The 12,981-nt window shown below is 39.0% G+C and overlaps 1 non-coding gene across 1 annotated transcript; it reads right to left on the reverse strand.

Moving 5' to 3' along the window:
* Positions 1-6,945: 6,945 nt before the first annotated feature.
* LOC127077091 (small nucleolar RNA R71) lies at positions 6,946-7,052 on the reverse strand. Its single transcript, XR_007787075.1, has one exon. It is a non-coding gene; the product is annotated as a small nucleolar RNA R71 (small nucleolar RNA).
* Positions 7,053-12,981: the final 5,929 nt, after the last annotated feature.

Genomic DNA, 12,981 nt, shown 5'->3' on the forward strand with positions numbered 1-12,981 from the left:
GTAAACACAAATTCAAAACCTCGATCCAATGTCGAGTATTTTTTATCCAAATCAAATTAAAATACCCAATCACAATCAAATACCATTTCATTTGGAAATGAAAAGGGGGATGGCTTTGAGTTTTCAATTCCTCTCCTCGATTATTTGAATACGAGTTCTCTTACTCGGTTAGTCAAATAGTCGTCACTTCTATACACCCAAGCACAAACAAATTGAATCATTTTATAATAAGAAACAAAAGGGAGATGACTTTGAGTCTTCAATTTTTCTCCTCGATTATTTGAATACAAGTTCTCTTAATTAGTTAGTCAAATAATTGTCGTTCCTCTACAAACTTCCAAACCCCGATTAAATCAAATTATTTTCATAATAAGTGAAACGAAAAGGGAGATGACTTTGAGTTTTCGACTTCTCTCCTCAATTGTTTGAGTACGAGTTCTCTTACCCGGTCAGTCGAACAATTGTCATTTTTCCACCAACTCATACCGTAAGTCAAACCATTTTTACAATAAACTGTACGAAAATGAAGATGGTCTTGAGCCTTCGATTCCTCTCCTCAAGTGCTTGGATATGAGTTGTCTTACTCAGCCATTCAAATATTTGTCGTCTATTCTAAAAAACATCAATCATACATAAACCTGTTTTCATAATCACTCAGATGAAAAAGAAAGCGGTCTAGAGTCTTCTATTCCCTTTCCCGATTATTAGGATACGAGTTGTCTTACTCGGTTATCCAAGTATTTGTCATCCATTTAAAATACCTTAATCATCATTAAAATCCTTTTACAATTAAGGATGGAAAAGAAAGCGGTATGGAGTCTTCTATTCCCTTTCCCGGTTATTAGGATACGAGTTGTCTTACTTGACTATCCGAGTAATCGTCGTCAAACCAAAAATATCTCAACACATCAAGTCTATCTTTTCCTTACCTCGTGCGATCGAAACCAGTCAAACAAAATGTTCAAACACATTAATCCAACTTGTTACCCCGTGTGACCAAAACCATTCTTTCGAAAAGAACACTGCTAATCCTTTCTAATACGCACAACAAACTAGTTCTAGAGCCTCCACCGAGAGTAGACAGGCCCATGTTTAGCCTTTAGAATGCCGACCTACACAATCGTTCATCAAACAAAACACACCAATTATTCGTAGTGCTCGAACTACGAATGCTCTGATTTCCTTATTGCACCATAAGGATATGTAGGCAGAAGATTGTTGTATCTTCACGAGCACATTAATAAATAACCTCCCTTTTCTCCCTTCAGAGGTCTTCATCCATATCTATTACCAACTTTAATTACTCGAAGAAAACAAACAACATAAGTTAACACTCAAATCGCAAAATTGAACTAAGAGGTTCCCGTTGAGTACAACGGACGTGAGGGGTGCTAATACCTTCCCCCTTGCGTAATCCACTCCCGAATTCGAATATGGTTGCGACGACCATTATTCTGTTTTTAAAGGTTTTATCGATATTTTCCTATTCCTTCATTGGAATGAATAAAGTTCGGTGGCAACTGTGTTCGAACTAACATTTTTCCACGTCCATCACGAGGGATTGCATTTTTTCCGAGGTGCGACAGCTGGCGACTCTGCTGGGGATATATGCTCCAAGCAAGAGAGAGTGAAGCCTAGCTTAGTTTAATCTATGTATTGGGTGTTAACCTTGTTTGTTTGATTTTTTTATTCTGTTATTATTATTCTATTGTAATTATTGTGTTATGGTTTATTTCCTATAATGTTATTGGGGTTCTCTGATTGTTGGTACTTTGTGAGATAGGCTCTCTACCCGAGTCTGAGAAAAAACATAAGATTAAGTTGGTGGTTGCGTAGTGGACGCCCACAAGGATTCTTCCTTGTTGGGAAGATACGAAGACCCCTCCTAGAGGAGATTCTCTTGAGATACTATTGTCCGACGAGCCTTTGTCACGGCGATGGTGTTTCAAGTTGGATCAATGACTCTAGGGACCTTTTAACTCACTATCCGGCGGTTATGTAGTATTAACCTACGAAGTTTCATACTTGTTGGGTTAATACGAAAACCCCAATCAGATGAGATCCCTTGGACGTATTATTACCTTAAAGTAATATTTCCAACCTCGATCTATGACTCTGAGAACCTTATTAGAACCTTGGACTCGAGAATCGCGTAGTAGAATCCCCATGGAGCCTTACTTGTTGGGACAATACGAAGACCTCGCCTAAGATGAGATTATCTTAGGGGTATTACTGTCTGATGAGTCTTCGTCATGGCGGTGACGCTCTCAATGAGAATCAATGACTCTGGGAACCTATTAACTTTAGAGCCTACCCTTGGGAATTTCAGTAATCAGAGAAACCTCTGCTTCTTCCTTTTATCCTGATGTACACAACGCGTGATTGACCTTGAATATTGGTATTCCTTTACAAAGAAAACATGGCAAAATTTCATGCATTGCATATCATCTTCCAGAAACAAAAACTTACACCATATTCTACCCTTTGTCCAGTAACACTGACTACTCGACACCGGTACGAGACATGCTGCAACTACAGGATAACACTCGAACAACTTGAAGCAAACCAAGTCTCGATGAGGACAAACATTGACTACATGCAAGTGAAGATAGACCGTTTACTTGAAACCATATTACTCCTAGCCCAGAAGGAGAAGGATGTTGAGACTAGCGCCGAAGCCAGAAAAGTTGCTACTCGGTTTGGATCATCATCACTTATCATCCCTGGAGTGACTGGCCTTGGTCGTAACCTTAATCATCCTAGAGGAGGACCTACCCCTATTCCAAAGATGGTCAATGTAAACCCCCCATGAGCATTTTTCTACGTCTGCTCGACATGGATCCATGATGGGTGATGAAGATCTGTATGACGCTTTCTTCATGCCACAACCCGCCAAACCTGTTGTTGGAGGTCTCTTAGACCCAACTGTTAGTGACTCCATGCTTTAGAAGAGAAGTTCAAGTCCTTGGAGGTTCACACTACTCCCGGTTTGGACGCCGTTGATATGTGCCTGGTGCCAGGACTCGTGATTCCACAAAAATTCAAAGTCCCAGACTTTGACAAGTACAAAGGGATCAGCTGCCCTAGAACCCATCTCAGAGCTTACTGTCGTAAGATGGTTGCCCACTGATAACATGAAATAATATCACATTTTTGGACTTGATTTAATTAAGTTATATTATTATTTGATTCGATCTATTTTATATTATTCGATATTACTTGGTATTTTCCTTCTATTTATTTCAGGTAACATTATTTGAAGCATACGTGAAAAAGAAAGAAAAGGGGGTGCAAAAAGAGGATTCTCTAGGAAAAGCATTCCACTAAAGCCCAGCCCACAACTACAAAGGAGAAGCCCTGTGATGCTGTGACGACCGCCACACAAGGTGTGACGAGCGTCACACCCCTCTGCTCAGTGTTACGAGCGTAACACATGGTGTGACGGACGTCACACCCCCACTCCTATTTTTTTGGCTTTGACGCGTAACAGAAGCACGTTCTCTCCTATTCTTCCTCTGACTCGTTTACATGCTAGAAAACCTACTGAAGAGACTTTGGAAGAAACGGTTACTTTATGGATGAATATAAATAGACCCAATTGTGGAACCCTGCTCTTCTCTTCTTTTTTCCGCCGTGCAAGTTTTTACAGCAATATATTTTCCCAGCATTTTTATTTCCTTAGCATTTTATTTTCTTTTCTTTGTTAGCTTAATTTTTTAGGCATTCAATTAATTTTCTCACAATAGTTTCTACACCGGAAACTACTGTGTAACTTTTACTGGATCTAACCTTACGTTAGATCATAGTATTTTACTTCTTCGTTTTTATTTTCCTGTCCGATCGAAGATTGTGAAGAACAAATCCAACCGGTTTGTGGTGGAGTGTTCGAGCATCGAAGCTAGGGAATAACCAAGATTTCTATTAATTTTACAGGTTCATTAATTTATTGTTTTAATTTATATATGCTTTGTACTGCTGTTTATCTATACTGTTTGTCTGATATGACTGTATTTAAGCATAATTATTGTTTAGGCTTGTTTAGCATGTCTGGCTAAATAAACTTAGATATCGGTATATAAAGTAAGCGGAATAAAGGAATCAAAACTAAGTTGGTTTAAATTTATTTAAAAAAATATAGTCACTCTTTTTATGGTCTAAATTTACAGAGTTAACACCAAAGTTTTTGTACGAGAGTAAAAAAAACATAAAGAAGTTAAAATCAATAGAACGACGGTTTGAGCTTTTAACTGGACAGTGTAAATTGGACACTAACTTTAAATCAGGGCGAAATCAATTTTTAGAGTTAATTAAATTCTAATCATTTTCAAAAAGTATTTTTAAAGGTTAAATGTGAGGACGAGAGTTAAGCATTTAAGTTAATCATATAATCTAAGTCAACAGAGCGAGAGTTTGAGACGAGGGCGTTTAAATGGTTAGTATTTTCTTAAAAAGAGTTTCTATAGATTCTATTGTTTTCAAAAAGTGATTTTAGATTTAAATAAATAGTGAGAGCGTACGTTAATATAGAGTCATAGTCTGATTCAACAAAGCGAGAGTTTGAGAAAGGACTTTTAATCAATAGTGTCTACTGAAAAGACTTATTTTAAAACTAAGAAACCAACGAAGATTTGATTCCCTAATTACGACAAACTACATACCGATATCCGCATTATTTGATATTTAATCTAGATCCTATTTTAGTTTTACTTTTCCCCCTAATCATCAAAGTATCATCCGCCTTAGCTTTACGAAGTAACCTTAGAAAAAGCGGTATATCAATTCATTAAGTCCCTGTGGGATCGATATCTTTTAAAAATACGCGATTAGACTGTGCACTTGCAGTCAATACCCCAATCGACTCATAAAGTCGCGATCACCCACATCAGTAATGATCAAATCCTGATTCATTACTTCCAAGATAGCCTTAGTGGGGCATCCTTGGAATGGTACATGCAACTAGATAAAGGACAGGTCCAGTCATGGAGAGACCTTGTTGAAGCCTTCCTTAGGCATTATCAATACAACACTGATCTAGTGCCCAATCGCACACAGCTGCAAGACATGACTCAACGCGACAATGAGTCATTTAAGGAATACGCCCAACGTTGGAGAGAGCTAGTAACTCATGTCCAACCTCCTCTCCTTGATAAGGAACTGATTGATATGTTTATGGGAACTCTCCATACCCAGTACATGGAGAAAATGGTGGGATCCAGTTTCCCAACTTTTGCTGAGGTTGTCTCCGTGGGAGAACGAATCGAGAGCCAGATCAAGAAGGGAAAGCTACCTTGCGCTGCCAATGCTTCAAGTGGGATGAAGAAACCTTATCCTAATCTCCCAAAGAAGCCAAAAGGTCAGACCAATGTCGTAATGGGAGGAGGAGGATATAGGACACATCCCTATGTTCCTGCACCTTACCATCAGGTTGTTGTTGTCATCCTAACACCGTATCAACCACCATATCAACAACCATATCAACAATAATATCAACACTCGTACCAACAGCCAGCTTACCAGCAGCCACATCAAAATCAACAACAACATGCTCCACAACAACGTCAACCTAACCAACAGAGAGCAAGGAGACCAGAAAGACATTTTGATCCATTGCTGGTACCATACAGCAAGATCCTTCCCTACCTGCTAAAGGATGGATCAATTGTTTTGAAGGAGCTAACACCTGCAACTCCATCCTATCCACCATGCTACGACGCTAATGCTCATTGCGAGTATCATATGGGTGCCCCAGGGCATACAGTGGAGAATTGTAAGGCCTTCAAACACAAGGTCCAAGATTTGATTGACAGTAAGGTAGTTACTTTCACGCTAGTTAGGCCAAACGTTGCAACAAACCCCATGTCGGCGCATGCGGAGCATAGTGAAGCTCAAAGATAAAGCTTCCCATCAGCCTGAACAAGCAGAGCAATTCCGCCAGAGAATCAAGAGATGAAGTCTCGTTGCTTTGAATGAAGGCGATCATTATTCCATTTTTACCGTTTTGCATTCTTGTAATTTGTTCTTATTCATTTAAGTACTGTATTCTTTAAACATTGTTATTTGTATTTGGTCTTATTAATGGGATGATTATGCATGCTTTGAATCAATCTTTCATATTCACTCATCTATCACATTTACAAAGCACAAACACATGCTTTTCCACTTCACCTTCTTCATCACACTATTGTTAGTAAATGTTGGAAGGAGGATGACGAAAACGAAATACCCATAATTGTTGATTGTATGATTTCGGATAAAACCTTGCTAATGATGTACATGCATTGTTTCAAAATCCCAAACACCGGAGAGATAAGGAGTTAATCCCTAGTCAACCACTTCGAGCCTAGAAGTAGGAGTTTCTTTCGGATCTACAGAACCCTTACGCTTAACCTGGGGCAGGGTAGTGTTCAGTTAATTTGACTTTGCATTCAAATTACAAGGCGAAATATCCCATACAAGGATCAATCACATGATATTCTTCGCACACATCCTAAAGTGTCGAAGGAACCGTACAAATCCAAATTTTATGTCAGTTGTTCTTCAATGACCAACAACTTGGCAGTCACAATTTTCAAAAAAATCAATCAAAGAAGAGCCCGCTAAGTCCAACACCCTAAAAGGAGACTTAGGCAAAAACTGGGGGCAATCCCGATGGACTAAAGCTTCAACAAGCGGTCCATGCAAAAGTTAGGGATCAAAACAAAAATCGAAAGAGACAATGAAAGTCCTCAAAACAAAACAAGGATTAATGACCACCACACCCAAATCAAAGGGTCACCAATAGCTAATGGTGTCACTTCAGAGGCAATTCGACTTCGTCTCTTTCCTTTCTCGTTAAGAGATAAAGCTAGAAGATGGCTTCAGTCTCTTCCTTCCAACTCAGTCACCACATGGAATGAGTTGAAGAAAGTCTTTCTTGCCCGATATTTTCCTCCAAGCAAAACAGCTATGTTAAGAGCCCAGATAAATGGATTTAAGCAAAAAGATAACGAGTCTCTTTTCGAAGCATGGGAAAGATACAAAGACATGATGAGACTTTGTCCACACCATGGTTTAGAGGACTGGTTATTAATTCATACCTTCTATAATGGTCTCTTATACAACACAAGGTTAACAATAGACGTCGCCGCAGGTGGTGCGCTTATGGACAAACCTTACACCGATGCTTATCAACTTATCGAGAGCATGGCCCAAAATCATTATCAGTGGGGAAGCGACCGAACAATGGTAGAAAAACCTCAAACAAAATGGGGCATGTACGAGATAAGTAGCCTTGATCATGTTAATGCAAAAGTGGATGCTCTTGCCCAGAAAATCGAAAGTTTAAATGTATCACCTCCAGCCACCGTGGTTGCCGTAACTCAAAACTGCGAAGTCTGTGGAATTCAAGGTCACACTCCTACTGATTGTCAACTCCTAACAGGAATCCAAGCAGAGCAAGTGAACTATGCTCAAGGAGATCCCTACTCGCATACATATAACTCAAACTGGAAGAACCATCCTAATTTTTCATATAAGAGTAATAATGCTTTATACGCACCAGGTCAAGCTCCCAGTCAAGCTCCAGCTATACCTCCTGGGTATCAAAAGCCGACCCCATCTACACCTAACAATAAAGTTCCTAGGAAATCCAACTTGGAAATCATGATGGAGAACTTCATAGCTTCTCAACAGCAAACGAATAAAGAGTTCTTAAACCAGAATGTACACACTAGCGAACAGATTAAACAACTAGCAAGTAAAGTAGATGCCCTGGCTACCCATAACAAAATGCTGGAAACACAAATCTCACAAGTAACTCAACAACAAGCGCCTACTGCTGCCCCAACTGGTACATTTCCTGGACAGCCCCAACCTAACCCGAAAGGCCACACTCATGCAATTATATTAAGAAGTGGAACAGAGGTAGAAGGACCATCTGACCCAAGAATTGAAAACCAAAACTCTAAAAAGTCAACTGAGGAAGAAAGTAAACTTAAGGAAAAGGAAGAGTGTAATAAGGAAACCGTAGAAAAGAAAGAACCTTATGTACCTCCACCGCCTTATAAACCACTTATCCCTTACCCTCAAAGGCTTATTAAAACCAAAGACGCGGGCCAATTTAAAAAATTTGTTGACCTACTGAAACAATTAAACGTCACAATCCCTTTTACAGAAGCTATTACACAGATGCCCTCATATGCTAAGTTTTTAAAAGAAATCTTATCTAATAAAAGGAAACTTGAGGATAGCGAAACCGTTACACTCACTGCTGAGTGTAGTGCAATAATCCAGAATATGCCTCCTAAACTTAAAGATCCTGGTAGTTTCTCTATACCCTGTCATATAGGAAAATTTGTCATAGACAAAGCGTTGTGTGATTTAGGAGCCGGTATCAGTGTTATGCCCTTATCCATATGCAAGAAACTGGAAATGGGAGAATTAAGACCAACTAAAATGTCTGTGCAATTAGCAGATCGCTCCGTTAGATATCCTGTAGGAATTCTTGAAAACGTTCCCGTGCGTATAGGTCAATTCTACATTCCCACCGATTTTATAATTATGGACATAAGAGAAGATGAAGTTACCCTCATTATATTGGGAAGACCATTCTTAGCAACCGCCGGTGCCATCATAGACGTAAAACGAGGACGACTCACTTTCGAAGTAGGAGAAGAGAAAATTGAGTTCATTCTTTCCAAATTTTTGAAAGCACCTGCAATAGAAGACACATGTTACTTCATGGATATCATCGATGAATGCATAAAAGAAACAGAATTAGAAAATGACGATTTGTCTGACTATCGTGTAGAAGACAGACTGAACCAATGTTTAGCAATAACATCGGATCCTACGCAATGCCTTAAGAAACCAACCCTCGACCTGAAAACACTTCCCAAAAATCTGAGATATGAATTCCTAGACTTAGAACTTGAACGACCATTGATAGTAAATGCAGACCTAGGAAAACTCGAAACCGAAAAACTCTTACATATCTTAAGAAAATATCCAACCGCACTAGGATACAACATCACCGATCTTAAAGGGATAATTCCTTCTATTTGTATGCACCGCATCATGCTAGAAGAAGACTGTAAAACTTCTAGGGAACATCAGAGGAGACTAAACCCGATCCTGAGTGAGGTAGTGAAGAAGAAAGTAACGAAGTTATTAGAGGCAGGTATTATATATCCTATATCCGATAGCAAATGGGTTAGTCATGTACACGTAGTACCAAGGAAAGGAGGTACAACCGTGATCGAAAATGAAAAAGGAGAAACTATAACCAAACGAATCGAATCGGAATGGAGAATGTGCATTGACTATAGGAAACTAAACAAAGCAACCCGAAAAGATCATTTTCCTTTACCATTCATAGACCATATGTTAGAACGACTAGTCAAGCATTCTCATTTTTGCTATCTAGACGGTTACTCAGGCTTCTTTCAAATACCAATTCATCCTGATGACCAAGAAAAGACAACGTTCACATGTCCTTTTGGTACCTTCGCTTATCGATGAATGCCGTTTGGCTTGTGCAATGCTCCTACAACCTTCCAAAGGTGCATGATGGCAATATTCGCCGATTTTCTCGAAAACATCATGGAAGTCTTTATGGATGACTTTTCCGTATGCGGACAAAGTTTCGAAGAATGTCTTGAAAACCTAGAAAGAGTTCTAGAACGATGTGTAAAAGTAAACCTAGTACTTAATTGGGAAAAATGTCACTTTATGGTACAAGAAGAAATTGTTTTAGGACACATCATATCAAATAGAGGAATTGAAGTAGACAAAGCCAAAATAGAAGTAATCGAAAACCTTCAACCTCCGAAAACTGTGAGAGAAGTACGAAGCTTCCTAGGACATGCCGGTTTCTACCGACGATTCATTAAAGATTTCTCTAAAATAACTAAACCTTTAACCGGATTATTAATGAAAGACGCTGAATTCATCTTCGACAATAAGTGTTTAGAAGCATTTCAAACACTTAAACAAGCATTGATCTCTGCGCCCATAATGCAGACTCCGGATTGGAATGAACAATTCGAAATAATGTGTGACGCAAGTGACTACGCCGTAGGCGCTGTTTTAGGACAACGAAAGGATAAAAAACTTCACGTCATATATTATGCGAGTAGAACTCTAGATGAAGCACAAATGAATTACGCCATGACCGAGAAAGAACTTTTAGCAGTAGTATTTGCACTAGATAAATTTCGTTCCTACTTGGTCGGAGCTAAAATAATCGTTTACATTGACCACGCTGCCATTAAGTACCTCTTAACAAAAAAGGACGCTAAACCTAGACTCCTAAGGTGGATCTTGTTGTTACAAGAATTTGATTTGGAAATCAAAGATAAAAAGGAACTAAAAACGTAGTAGCAGATCACCTCTCTAGACTTGAAAACCTGGAACCGGAAAGAACATCGATCAACGATGACTTCTCGTACGATAAACTTATAGCTAATTTGGAAGAAAATAGAGCTGATGAACAGGTAGAGACCACCTTGGTTGTATGCATTACACCATGGTACGCCGATTTTGTCAATTATTTAGCCGCCGGAGTGGTTCCACTTGATTTATCCTACCAACAAAAGAAACGATTCTTCCACGACATGAAACATTATTACTGGGACGACCCTTTACTTTTCAAAAGAGGCCCCGATGGTATTTTCCGTCGGTGTATACCTGAAGAAGAGGTAGAAAGTATAATACAACATTGTAATTCCGCTCCTTATGGTGGACACGCAAGTACATCCAAGACCTGCTCTAAAATCCTACAAGCGGTCTTTATTGGCCAAACATATGGAAGGATGTGCATGTCGCTGTCAAGAAATGCGATAGGTGTCAACGCACAAGAAACATATCTAGACGTGACGAGATGCCACAAAAAGGAATTTTGGAAGTAGAAATTTTCGACGTGTGGGGAATAGATTTCATGGGACATTTTCCACCCTCTTTCGGTAACAAGTACATACTCGTAGCGGTTGACTACGTATCAAAATGGATTGAGGCTATAGCTTCTCCAACAAACGACACACGAGTAGTAATTAAACTCTTTAAGAATATAATCTTTCCAAGATTTGGTGTCCCAAGAATAGTCGTCAGTGATGGTGGATCGCATTTCATATCTAGGATATTCGAAAAACTATTGTTTAAGTATGGTGTAAAACATCGAGTAGCGACACCTTACCATCCTCAAACCAGTGGACAAGTGGAAGTGTCTAACAGAGAAATTAAACAGATATTGGAAAAAACAGTCGCCACCTCGAGGAAAGACTGGTCATCAAAATTACCCGAAGCTATATGGGCATATCGAACCGCTTACAAAACTCCCATAGGAACAACCCCATTTAGGCTTATTTATGGTAAATCTTTCCACCTCCCGGTAGAGTTAGAACATAAGGCCTATTGGGCTATTAAAAATTTAAATTTAAACTATAAGGCCGCCGGTGAAAAGCGAATCCTTGATATAAACGAATAAGAGGAACTTAGACAAGACGCATACGAAAATGCCAGAATCTACAAAGAAAGAACGAAAAATGGCATGATAAGCGCATATCAAGGAAAACTTTCAAACAAGGCGATGTAGTCCTATTGTTTAACTCTAGACTTAAGTTATTCCCAGGAAAACTACGATCTAGATGGTCAGGCCCTTTCCAAGTCACTAATGTCTTCCCTAGTGGAGCTGTGGAAATTAAAGGAAAATCTACGGAAGCATTTATCGTAAACGGGAAGCGTTTGAAACATTATCACTATGCTGAAAACAATGAAGACTCGCAAGTCCTGCACTTAGACGTATTGTCTCCAAAATTAATAGATTAGCATTTAATAGTTTTATGTCGAGCTTGCGACATTAAACAAAGCGCTTCGTGGGAGACAATCCACAACTTTCTATTTTATTTTCTATTTTTATTTTATTTTTTCTTTGATTATTCTTTTTGATTTTATTCAGTATTCATTCTTCATTTATTTTATTTTATAAAACTTTTCTTCTTTTCTTCTTTTGGCATCTGGCCAAATCCTGACTAAATTCTTGTTTTTCTTTTCTTTAGTTAACATTAACCTGATGGGACATATTGATCGTATGGGTATCAAATTTAGAGGGAGAGCTCAGAGACAAAAATTTGAAGAACTAGCAGAGAGAGAGATGCACCCAAGTTTTTATGCTGATGATTGGGCAATGACTGCCCTTGGACTAAGAGAGAGTGTCCTGTATCTGCTGAGTCAAATAGGGTGGGAAACCACTCCTATTCGAAGACAATTTGTCACTTACCGGAGGCTAACTCTAGAATTTCTTAGCTCCCTGATGTATCTACCAAACCATGGAAAAGGAATAAACCGAGGTTTCATTCAGTTCAGGATGTTCAACATGGAGTATCAGTATAACATTCAAGAATTTACTAACCTTTTAGGGTTCCCTACTTCTTTTGATACATTCACCATGAGCCAAGAAGACCTTTTTGAATATAGAGAGCTTGAGCATTTTTGGGGAAGTTTGACGGGTAATGACGACCCTGAGGAACATGAGTTTCTTTCTGGAAACATACATAACCCAGCTTTTCGTTATTTCCACAAGATCCTAGCACACACTCTTTTTGGGAAGAAATCAAACATTACCACAGTATCACGTGATGAACTCTTCATAATATTTTGTGCTTCCCAGAACCGTCCAGTGAATGGTGTCACCTATATGTTGGCGAGTTTTGACCGCCTTATTCAAGATGACCGTGCACCGATTCAAATATGAGGATTGATAACCATGATTGCTAATGCTATTGGATTGCGCCAACCCATGCTTGACTTGAACCCTTTTTGTGGCATTGAGCCTATGAATATACCTTTCCTCTTCAACACTATGTTTATAGGAAACCTTGGGCCTGAAGAGTTTGAACTAATAATTAACAACCAAGTTCTTTACCTATTCACCATGCCTAGTCCGATGACTAGTGTCCATAACCGAAATAATTGGCTCTACAACCTGAATGGAATACCTTCTCCTGT

This window comes from Lathyrus oleraceus, chromosome 4 (assembly GCF_024323335.1).
Source record: "Lathyrus oleraceus cultivar Zhongwan6 chromosome 4, CAAS_Psat_ZW6_1.0, whole genome shotgun sequence".
Lineage (NCBI taxonomy): Eukaryota > Viridiplantae > Streptophyta > Magnoliopsida > Fabales > Fabaceae > Lathyrus > Lathyrus oleraceus.